The following is an 11,947-nucleotide window of genomic DNA, read 5'->3' as shown; positions in this document are numbered from 1 at the left end:
GTCGAAACCATTTCATCATCAGAGCCTGTGACTCCGAATAGTTACTGAGAGCCTGCCATGCCCCAGGAGGGTTCTCCAGTGGGGTGGTTTCTGCTTCAGAGTTAGGGTAGGTGGACATGGTTAGATAATAGAGTTGTTAGATGAAGCCTGCGATAATGTGATTTGTAATAAATACATATGTGGCCTTTGTTGCCATTTCTGGCAACGAGCTAAAACCCTTGGATTATCCTAAATGATCAGAGCAATGTAGGTGTATCTTGTTGGGTTAATGAGGTATCTTTGGGATCCCATCTAAGGATGGGGGCTGGTTGGCAGGAGAACCAAGCATGTGATTAGAGGGTTGGAACTTTCAATCCCACTCCACCCCTCGGAGGAGGAGGGGCTGGAGGTTCAATCAACAGCCAGTGGCCAGTGATTTGATCCATCAGATGTATGTAATGAAGCCTTGGTAGGAACCCAAAAGGACAGGGTCTAGAGAACTTCGGGTCGGTGAACAGTGGAGTGGAGGTTTCGGGGAAAGGAACACTCCGGGGGAGGGCATGGAAGCCCTGCGCCCTTCCTGCTACCTTGCCGTGTGCGTCTCTCATCTGGCTGTTCCCGAGTTGTATCTGTTTACAAAAAATCGGTCACCTGGTGAGTAAAATGTTCCTCTCATTTCTGTGAGTGGCTCTAGCCTCTTGGTCCAGCAGGAGAGGTAACAACTGGCACCTGAAAGTTCGAGAAGGGGGTCGTGGGAGCTCTGAGAGCTGGTTAGTCAGAAGCACAGGTGACAGCCTGGACTTTCGATTGGCCTCTGAATGGGGGAGGGCCAGTGTTGGAGGTCTGAGCCCCTTATCTGTAGACTCTGATGCTATCTCTGGGTAGGTAGTGTCAGAATTGAGCAGAACTGTGGCACACGCAGCTGGTGACCTGAGACTTTTGCTCAGTGGTGTGGGGTAAAGTCATCCCCCCTCGTCAATATTGAAATTGGGTCCAGGAACCCCAACTAAAACCCAACTTTGCCAACCTCTTTACTTTGCCAGCGATCACCTGCCTGTGCCGTGCAGACATGACCTGTAGTTTAATTTCTCTGGGATTGAGTTGTCTACTGTTAGTGTCCACATCTGAGTGTGGCCAGTGCGGAAGGGCGGGGGTCAGAAGTGAGTGTCTGCAGGTGCCCAGCTGTTACTCATTTCCAAGTTCAGAGATTTTAAAAAGATTTTAAGGTCTTTAAAAAGTTCAGTATTTCCAACAAAAATTGGAGGAGGTGTTCTGTGTACCGTGCCCTGCTTACCACTCAGCAGTGGCCTTCCTCGGCGGAGCCGTGGTCTCAGGCTTGGAGCCTGACAAAGGCGTTGCCCTTATTTTTGGCGGCCGGCTGCCAACCCTCTTCTCGAGCTCTACGCTCCCTCTTGAACCCTAGTCTGTATCTTTGCTTTCCTGCTTTAATTCTCTCTGTGTTTTTAAATATGTATGTTTATAATGTAAAATACACATAACATACCTTAATTTTAACAATTTTTAAGTGTACAGCACAGTGGTATTAAGCACAGTCACAGTGTTGTTAACCATTCCATCATTCACCTCCAGAGCTCTTCATCTTACAAAACTGAAACCCTCTGCCCACTGGACACTCACTCCCCATGCCCCTCTCCCCCCAGCCCCGGCCACCACCATCCTGCGTCTGTCTCTGTGAATTTGACAGCTCTAGGTACCTCATGTGAGTGGAAGCGTGCAGAACCTTCTCTGTGTGACTGGCTTGTTTCACCTAGAGTAATGTCCTCAAGGGGCATCCATATTGTAGAATTTATCCATATTGTCAGAATGTCCTTTCTGAAGGCTGGATGCTATTCCACTGTGTACCACCTTTTGTCAGTCTCTTCATCTGTTGATGGACTCTTGCATTATCTCTACCTTTTGGCCCCCAGTTTTTTATGAACGTCCAGTGCTCCTCTGCCACCCGCATCATCCCCCTGGGCCCTGCCTCCCTTCCTACACCAGTCACCCGAGGTCCCAGAGGATTACTCACCTTGAAAAAAACCAGATAAACCCACAAAAGCAAAAACAGCCCTTCTAAGAGGCTGTTACAGGGCTTCCTTTGCCCACCCACAGGTTTGGATGCATCTTTCAAGGTAGAGCTGGGATCCTAGAGCTTTCTCTAAAGTTCCCCCAGGCTGTCCTCCATTCAAGGTGATCTTTCTCTCTCTGAAATCCTTCAGTAGTTCCTGTCAGCAACAGTCTTTGTGGCAATAAATCATGCACTGTTTGATGACATCTCTTCTACTGTCTGGAACTATTATTGAGACATTTCATTGAACTTTTCTCATTGATCTCTTCCTGCTCTAAGGAGACGGTGAACCAGAGCATGTGTGTGTCTTGAGTATCTCTTTACCCACGGGCCCCCATCCCACCCACATGTCTGCACAGTATCTCGTGCAGAGGTGTTCAATCATATTTCCATTTAAAAGTTATAAACCTGATTGCACTTTAATTCAGTGAAGTAGCTGATCAGCAGCCAACTTCCTAAATTATTTTTTCCATGTCAATTTCCTTGGGAATGGCTAAGAAAAAAAATAGTCAAATAGAATGTTAGAGAAAGAAATCTTCCTGTGAGCATCAGGGTTAATGGGCACATTTATCTTTGAGAGAGAAGGGAGATTACTATTTAAATGTCCTATTTTTAACTTCTGCGTTTCAGTTAAAGCATTCTTACATATGGTTTTGAATTAGGAATTTGGCAATAATATACACTCCTAGCAGGACACCCAGAGATGATGTTTCCATTTAAACCCATCTGATTAGGGGATGTCTTGACCTTTTCAGGTCTTAAATCTCTATAGAATGATAACCGTTGCAGGGGTTCTCCATTTTAACTTTTGTTAATGAAAATTGTTATGTCTTGGTATTGTTAGAGATGCCATTTGGCGCAGGTTGGAAATAGACGTTTTGTTGTGCAGTTGCTTTCTTTGCACAGTGGTGCATGGCATGCAGCTGCTCCTGCTTCTCCCCAGGTTTTCCCCAATAATGAGTAATCTGTGCAGCTGTAACAGACACCCGACTCTCAGGGGCTTAAACAAATAGCATATTTTTCTCACCTAGTAAGTACAGAAGTGAGCACTTGCTGGAGTTGGTTCACCTGCTCAGCGATGTCAGCAATGATGGAGGCTTTTAAATTTGTTTTCACTTGGCTCTCTTTAGCAGTATATCTTCAAGCTTGTTCTGTCAAGCTTCAGGCATCCTCATTAAATGCAAGAAGAAGGAAATGGGAGGTGGGGTGGATGTGAGGCTTCTCCCCTCTTGCCTGTCCCTTTATCAGGAAGCTTCCAGCAAATATTCTTTTATGTCTCATTGGCCACAGGTGGATCATATGGCCACCTTAGCTGCAAGAGATGCTGTCAGGGTGCTTGGCATTCCAAGTTTTATAGCAGAGGCTGCATGGGAGAAGGGGGTTAGAAACACTTGTTACTACAGTCATGCACCGGATATTGATGTTTTGGTCAACAATGGACCTTTCATACAACAGTGGTTTACCATATAGCCTAGGTGTGGCTGTGCCATCTAGGTTTGTGTAAGTGTACCCTATGATGTTCATGCAACGGCGAAATTGCCTAATGATGCATTTCTCAGAATGGATTCCCGTTGTTACACGGCACATGACTGTAATGATATTGGCCATGGTATACCCCTTGCTTGGGAAATTGCATAACAGTCTAATTATGAAATTTCTACTCAGCTACTTTTCACATACTAGGTGTTAAAGTATTTGTTGAGTTCAAAAGTGATATAAGACTTTCAAATTCCTATATATAAAAAGTCTTATTTTCTTGAGCAGAACTATGAAAGAGAAACACACACACACACACACACACACACACACACACACACACACACCATTTGAAAGTAAATTACATCATGGCCTTTGGCCCCTAAGTACTTTGTGTGTTTCCCAAGAATAGAGAGATTTTCATATATAAAACCAGAGTGTATTTATCAACTTCAGTAAAATTAACAATACTTTAGCATTCATATTTCAGTTTTGTCAGTTGACCCAATATATACATATTTTTGTAGCATTTTCAGTACAGGAGCCAGTCTAGGGTCTGGCCTTACAGTTAGCTGCTGTGCCCCTTCAATCTGAAACACCCCCACTGTGGCACTGCTGCTCAGGAGAGCCCCTTTCTCCTGATGCCTTAGGCTAAGGTTCCTTAGAAGCAACAATTTTCACACTTTTTGGTCTCAAGTTCCCTTTACACTATTAAGAATTATTGTGGACCCCCAAAACGCTTTTGTTCATGTGGGTTACCACTGTTGATATTGACCACATTCGAAATTTAAACAGAAGCTCTGGCTTGTGTGGCTCAGTGGCTGAAGCATCATCCTGTGCACAGAAGGGTCTCGGGTTCGATTCCCGGTCAGGGCACATACCAGGTTGCAGGTATGATCCCCAGTTGGGGCGTGTGCAGGAGGCAACCGATTGATGTTTCTCTCTCCCTCTCCCTCTCTCTCTAGAATCAATGAAAAACGAAACAAAACAAAACATAAACTTAGGCAAGGATTAAAAGAAAAAGAAATGTAAACAGAAAATTTAAAAATATTTTAAGTTACCAAAAACTGATTTTTCAACTGGCGTGCTGCAATAATTTTTAAAACACAATACTTGACTATATAGTTGGGGTCACTGACCTGTTTTCCCTTAGATTGTCAAATAAATAATGACAACAGTAGCAGTCCAGTGTGAGTACCCTGTCTTGAACTGTAAATATATAGGTTATATAGTGGAGTTGCTTGTTATTAGTCGCGTCACATAGAAGGTTGCATCTGATTGGTTAATTCTTGGTACCAGAAATCCTTACATACCAGTGTAGACACCTTACTTTTTAAAAAGTCACTTTAGAGCAAAAAGGGTAGGTAATTACTATTAGAGTGTGTTTTTTTTGTAAATCAAAATTATACCAATTTTTTGTCAGATGGGCAAAAAATATATTTTTCTGGTGTGCTGCAGAATTTTAGTAATTAGTTTATGAGTGCCATGAGATGAAAAAGGTTGAAAATCACTGATTTAAAATAGTAACTCCTTTACATGCTAACATAACATTTTTATGGGGGGGGGGAGAAGCTGTTTTCCAGAACAGTAAAAATATTTAGAGAAAAGAGTAATATTGTCTTACAGTTTTGCAATTCTTTTTAATGTCCTGCTTCATAGAAAACTGGTAGAGTCTCATTTCTGTGAGGGCTTCCTATCTGCTGTGATATGTTATTTTGGTTGAAGTATATGAGGAAAATACAGCTATGCACACACATGTAGCTAGAAAAAGGAGGGGTGTTTTAATAGCCTTTTCAGAAAATTGTAAATATTCCCCTTTGACACCACACCATGGCGTGATGAGTGCTGGTTTCTTCTAGCTCAGTCGCCATGTGACGTCGGAAACCCTGTTAATGAATATTTCCTGTTATCCTACATTAAGATCCATGGGTCTCTCTGGTACGTTGAATTGATGTTTTGCTCATGCGTGATATGATATCATTTGGATAATAATGCTTCGCTGAGTTATGTAGTTCTTCCAAACGCTGACACGTTTCATTATACAATATCCAGGAATCACTTTTGTAAATAGCGCAACTGATCTCATTAGAAAAATCCTCTAAGTACTGGGAGGCTGTCAAGCTCACGATGCCAGATAACATGTTTTTCCAAACTCTCCATTTATCTCGAAAGCTTGAGTTGCATCGTTTCATTATCCTTGAAGTGATGGGCTTACTTTGCTCACTTTCGAGAAATAGTCCTGTACCCAAATCTGCATACCCTAGTGTGTCAGCCTTTCTTTCTAGTAAAACCCGTGTTTAGATCGGGACCCGAGAGGCTCCACCAGTGGAGCGCGTGGTTTTCCTGAAGCCAGCGCTGGCTGGGAGCGCAGGCGAGTGCCGCAGGTGGCTCGGGTCGGCCCTGTCTGAGCGGCTGGTTGGTTGGAAGGAGCCCCAAAAGGCCGCGGGTTCGGCTCCCGGTCAGGGCACATGCCTAGGTTTCGGGTTCCATCCCTGGTCCGATGTGAATGGGAGGCAACTAGTTGATATTTCTCTCTCTTTCCCCCTCTCTCTGTCTCTCGCTCTCAAATCAATAAAACATATCCTCGGGTGATGATGGGGAAAAAGAGACTCAAGGGTAGAGACTCGGTACAAGTCATATTTTTTCAGGCTTTGGCCAGGACATTAGGTGGAGCTGGCCCTTCCTTCCTTCCTTTCTTCTTCCCCAAGTGTGCGGTGGTGTGCCACTGCCTCGGTTCACTTGCCAGCACTGTACCCACCATCGCCTTTGTCACATCAGTGCAAATGTCAGCGCAGTAACAAGGGCAAATAACACCCCATCGTACAGAACAACAACAACGAAAAATAACACCCCATCTATATAATGAAAATAGTTTTGACAGCGCAGACCCCCTGAAAGTTCCGAGGGACCGTGCTTTGAGAGCCCCTGCCTTGGACCAGCGCCTTTCAACCTTTCCAGCTCCTGGCACACACAAACTAATTACTAAAATTCTGCGGCCCACCAAAAAATATATTTTTGCTGATCTGACCAAACAAAAAGGTATACTTTCAATTTGTTTACACCAGACGACTACTGTTGTGTTGGCTGTTGTTTTAATTTGACAGTCTCAGGGAAAACAGGTCAGTGCCCCTGAGTAAGTATTCAGGTATTGCATGTTTTAAAAATTCTTGGGGCACACCGGTTGAAAATCACTGACACCAGTCCGATGGGCACTTGGAACCACTGCTTGCTCCACCCCTTTCCCTTTATTTGGCTTGGCTGCATTGCCTGATTTTATTTTTTAGAGTTGATCATTTCCCTTCCACCTGGGCTTTTACCTCCTGTAACATTGTAGTGAGTGTGCACCGTGCGGTTAGTGTCATCACTGGAAGAGCACAGGACGTTGAGGGGCCCCTGACAGATACCAGGCTCTCCTGGTTTGCTCAGCTGAGCACGTGTAACAGTCTGATTAGAGTTTTGCAAATTAGAAGACACTTCTGATTTAATGCCCGTGTTAAACTGTCAGAAAGGGACAGTGAGTCGAGTCCGTTCACACGGCTTATTTCCAGAGGAGGCAAGTTCAGCCCTAGTCTACCTGGGGCCAGGTGAGCTGCTGGCAAGGTGGCTCTGAGTTCCAGTGAGGACTCAGCCCACCTACCGGGGCCGTCTCACTCCTTGCTCCCCCTTCATAGAGTGGGGGCCATCGTTCTCCTTTCTGATTCCAGATGAGGCTGACTGGCCATCTTCGTGGTAGAGTCGAAGCTTTTAATCACCTGCGGCAGCCCTGGGAGAGGCGATAAGCAACAGAGCCATCAACGCTTGAGCAACACATGTCGGCGCTGATTAGCGCGGCTGGTTAGAGTGGGGACTAATGAGGCCGAGGTCACGGACGCGGCCTGGCAGCCAGGTAGCTGGGCCACCTCCAAACTGCTGCCCCGCCTGGTCAGCTGCCTCGCAGATGCTCGCTGCCTTCTGGAAGGGGGCCAGGGAGGCCGAGCCAGCAGTCAGCACGGGCTCCTTTTGTTTAAGACCAAACGCAATAAAAACAGGTTCTCTAATGTACCACCCCCTGCCATCCCTCTCTAGGAATATCAGACTTAATTATTTAAATTTAATTTGTTAGCCATGTGGTGGTTAATTTTTTAAAAACCTAATGATTTATTAGCATTTTTTAGAATAAGCAACATTTAATATCTATTAATGAGAGTTCAAATGGTTCAACTATGGATTTCTTAATAAAATGAATCAGGAGAGTATTACTTAGAAGAAACTCCATACTGTGAGCGTGTTCCCCGCATGCTTTGTGCCCTGATTCTTTCCTGCGATTAGAGGGGTCAGAATGGAGCAGAGGATGGACCTGATGGGCCCTAACGCCAGCAGCTCTGATTCTAAGGAGAAGCGTGGGATTGGGAAAGGGGTTTCCATTTGGCCCACAAATATCACAGACTAAGGACAGACAATGATGTGGGCCGCGCCCACTCCCCTCTCTTTTCCACTAAATACTGATGGGGCAGGCTGGCCCCTGTCACACTGAGGGGAGGGGCTGGAGGATCTGGCAAAGAAAAGGGCCTGACGCCCTGGCCGGGTAGCTCAGCTGGTTAGAGCATCGTCTCCACACGCCAAGGTTGCAGGTTCTATCCCCGGTCAGGGCACATACAGGAATCAACCAATGATGCAGAAATAAGTGGAGCAACAGATCAATGTTTCTCTCTCTCTCAAACGAATAAGTAAAATAAATAAATAAAAAAGGAAAGGGAAGGGCTTGACAATTGCTCACATGCCTAACTGACCTTCACCCCTCACTGGCGCTGAGTGATTAAGCAGCTGCTAATACCTTTGAAAAGGGGAGGAGGCAGGGAGTCGGTTTTGCAGTGAAGTTCCAGCTGGTGGAAATCAGAGGAAAGGGACTGAGCAGCATCATGAGAGCCCTCCCTGCCCCCCAAGCGGGGGTTCTGTGCCAGACAGCAGCAGCGCCCGATTTAAACGCAGCATGGCACCGTCTCGCAGAGTAATGGGTGTGGGGCACCGGGGATTCACACGTGGAGCTGCATCTTCCACCACAAAACACATCCTCTCTTGGGTTGTAAGTGGGGGGAGCGGGGCCAGAGCAGGGCAGTTGGAGGCGAGGCTGAGCTCCAGGCCCCGGGGTTTGCAGCCTGGATGTGGGTCTCAGTCAGTCCCTCCTGGGAGGGGCAACCTGCCGCCTTGAAAACCCAGTGGAACCGAGTAAAGGACTAGCTGTTTCAGCCCCGGTGGTGCCGGTGAACTTGGGGCTTCGGACCACCTAGGTGCTTTGGCCCGATCAGAGTCAGCTGCAGCCTGGGGCGCAGGCAGCCAGGCGCCTGCCGTGTGCTGTTTTGCCCACTCGCTTTAGTGCAGTCACTCGGCTGGGCTGCGGTGATGTTTCAATTTAGACTCCTGCTCAGTCAGGGTCTTCGGAGCCTCATTGTCTGGGAGTGGGCGTCCTGCCTGTTACCCGCTCTCCTCCTGGCTGTCCTCTCTTGGACACGACCGTGACACTGCTCACCGCCAAGTGAGTTGTTAGTGTCCCTGGGCTGTGGTTGGCAGGTTTCCACTCCCAGGAGCGGCAGCAGGTTCGTAGGGGGAGATCCTAGGCCTGGAAATGCAAGCTTGGCGCCTGGACACGCCGAGTCCTGGCGATCTCAGCGAGCCTGCGTTCGCCCAGTTGTGCTGGAGAATATTCGCGTTTCCCATCACCGGGTCTTGAGTTCTCACGGTGTAGGTGAGGAGATGCAGAGAAGGGGCCTACCCAGGCTTCTGCAGCCTCGAGGTAGAACCGGGATGAGAAGGCGGCTTCCCGACCCCAGGCCAGGGTGCTAGGCTAAGTCTCGCGGGTCAGGAAGCTGGGCCTGGAGCCGGCAGGCAGGGGGCGCTGTACCTTCCCTCCACCCTCTGTTCCTGATGTCTGGCCTGCTGGCCTGTGTTGTTTCTTGAACATTCCTTCCCAGGTCAACGCTGCAGCACCTGCTGTGTCTCCTTCCTGGATGGGAATGTCCTGTGCTTTCCTCTCAATTTTTCTGAAATCTAAAACTGCTCTAAAAAAAAAGTCTATTAATATTTTTTAATCTGGAAAAAACAACAACTACCTGTGGCTGGTGCCACAATGAACTGTGAAGTCACTCAGAAAAGCACGCAGGGCTCAGAGAGGAACAGGGTGTGCACTCCGTTCTCTTTGCTACTTTTTATGGTCAGAGGCAACACACTGTTAGGATGGACTTGGCTCAGGTGAGAAACCCTTCACATTTTTGCTAGATGCCAACAGTAATGAATTATGAGTTTTCCCAGGGGGACTGGTGTACAGATAGCTGAGCCAAGAAGCAAAAACCACCAAAATGCATATCAGGATCACTTGTATACTCGGTGATCTTTTGTCTGTGGAAATCTGTTTACCCCTGGGTGTGAAATAAAGAAACATTAGACAAGCCCAGCCAGCGTGGCTCAGCGGTTGAGCCTTGACCTAGGCTCCAGGAGATCACGGTTCAATTCCTGGTCAGGACACATGCCCCTGTTTCGGGCTCAATCCCCCCTGGGGGGCATGCAGGAGGCAGCCAGTCAATGACTCTTTCGTCATTGATGTTTCTACCTCTCTCTCCCCCTCTCCCTTCCTCTCTCTGAAATCAATAAAGATATATTAAAAATATATATATTAAACAAGCCTAACTTTCTAGTAAATTTAAAAGAAGATCTTTGAGTAGAAAGAATTGGGAGAGGAAAGGATGGTGCTTAGTGAGATCCAGAAGAAGGGCTTCAGAGCAAGACCAACTAAGGGTGGTGAGTAGTTTTGAGGTTGAGGAAGTAATAGAGAAAAAGTTGTCATCCCGGGAGGCCTGAGACAGGCAAAAATGCAGGCAGTTCAGGGGTAGGCGCCTCTGGAAGAAAGAAGTCAAGAACAGCGCTGACCTGGATGTAGGGAACTGGGTGCTGAGGGCAGGAAACTGTAGGAGGGAAAAAGTGTGCTCAGTCCTTTCAGGGGGAGCCGATGGGGCTGTGGGGCCAATGGGCAGATCTGAGTGCTGCTGTAAGGCCTGACACGCCTCCTTCGTAAACAACTGTCCACAGCCAAGTGTACTAGTCACAACAGCCAAGAAGTGGGAGCAACCCAAGTGTCCATCGACGCGTAGGTGGATCAACAGAATGTGGAATATAATACAATGGAATATTATTCAGCCAATAAGAGGAAGGAAATCCCGACACATGCCACAACATGGATGAACCTTGAAGACGTTATTCTAAGAGAAATAGGACAGTCACCAAAGGACAAATACTGTGTGGTGGCACTTGCTTATATGAGGTACCTGGGGTGGTTAAAATGCACAGAGACAGAAAGCAGACTGGTGGTTCCCAGGGGCTGGGGGCTGGGGTGGGGGGATCGGGCGTTGTCTCATGGATGTAGTTTCAGTTTCACCAGACGAAAACGTTCTGGAGATTGGCTGCACACCAGAGTGGATAAACTTAACATTACTGATCTGTACCCTTAGGAGTGGCTGAGATGGTACATCTTATGCTGTGTGTTCTTACCACAATAAAAAACAAAAACAAAATAGTCTCCTGTGCCCCTAAGTGGTCGCCAGGGTTGACATAGAGGGTGAATTTTCTCATGGGTTTGGGTGGAATTGTGAGCTGCCCAACCTGACTTAACCCCCAGCCCCGCCCTGCTCTGTCTCTGCCATCACTCCGTCCCCAGCCTGCCTTTGCCCCGACTCAAGAATTCAAAGAGGCGCATGTACAGCGTCCTGCTCCATGGCTCCGTTCCTCCCCACGCCACTTCTCTGCCTGGGGGTCGCAGGCTGTCTCTGGAGCACCTTTCCTGTTTCGCCAGCTCCCTTGGACCCCGAAGTGCAGATGCCGCTGTGACCACCCCCAGGCCTTCCTCCCAGGGCTCGGCCAGCTGTCTCGCTCTGGTGGCATAACTATGATTGCAGTGTGGCTGTGCGTGGGACCCTGGCTGCTCTGGCCCCCCCTTGAGCCTGAGAATTCCAGGCGGAGCAACATTTCTATTATCACTTCATAATTGGAGTTTTGCAGGCTTGGGATTCCTGCTAATGGAAAGCAAATGGGCTAAGAACCAAGACATAAACACTGGAACAGCCAGCCCCACTCAGCAAAGCGGAGAGGCTATTATGCCCCTTTATGTGGCTAGAGATCATCACTTGTAGAAAGATCTGCAAAAACCTGCTCCGCCCCTGAAAGGATGCCCCACGAGGCTTCCTGGTGCCCAGCCCACCCTGCCAGGGGCACTGAATGGCTGCCCAGGTAGGAAGCCCCGTCTGTGGCATGGACAGTTGCCCCAGGCCCAGGTCCTCCTTGTGGGCAGGAGAGAGCAGCTCTCAGAGCCCACAGCATCTCCACACGCTCCTTAGACTCCCTCGGCCTTGTCACCAGCCATGGCCCAGAGGACAGGCAGTGACAGGCGTGGGACAGAGC

This window comes from Miniopterus schreibersii (genome assembly GCF_964146895.1).
Source record: "Miniopterus schreibersii genome assembly, chromosome: 2".
NCBI lineage: Eukaryota > Metazoa > Chordata > Mammalia > Chiroptera > Miniopteridae > Miniopterus > Miniopterus schreibersii.
This window is presented reverse-complemented; position numbering follows the sequence as displayed.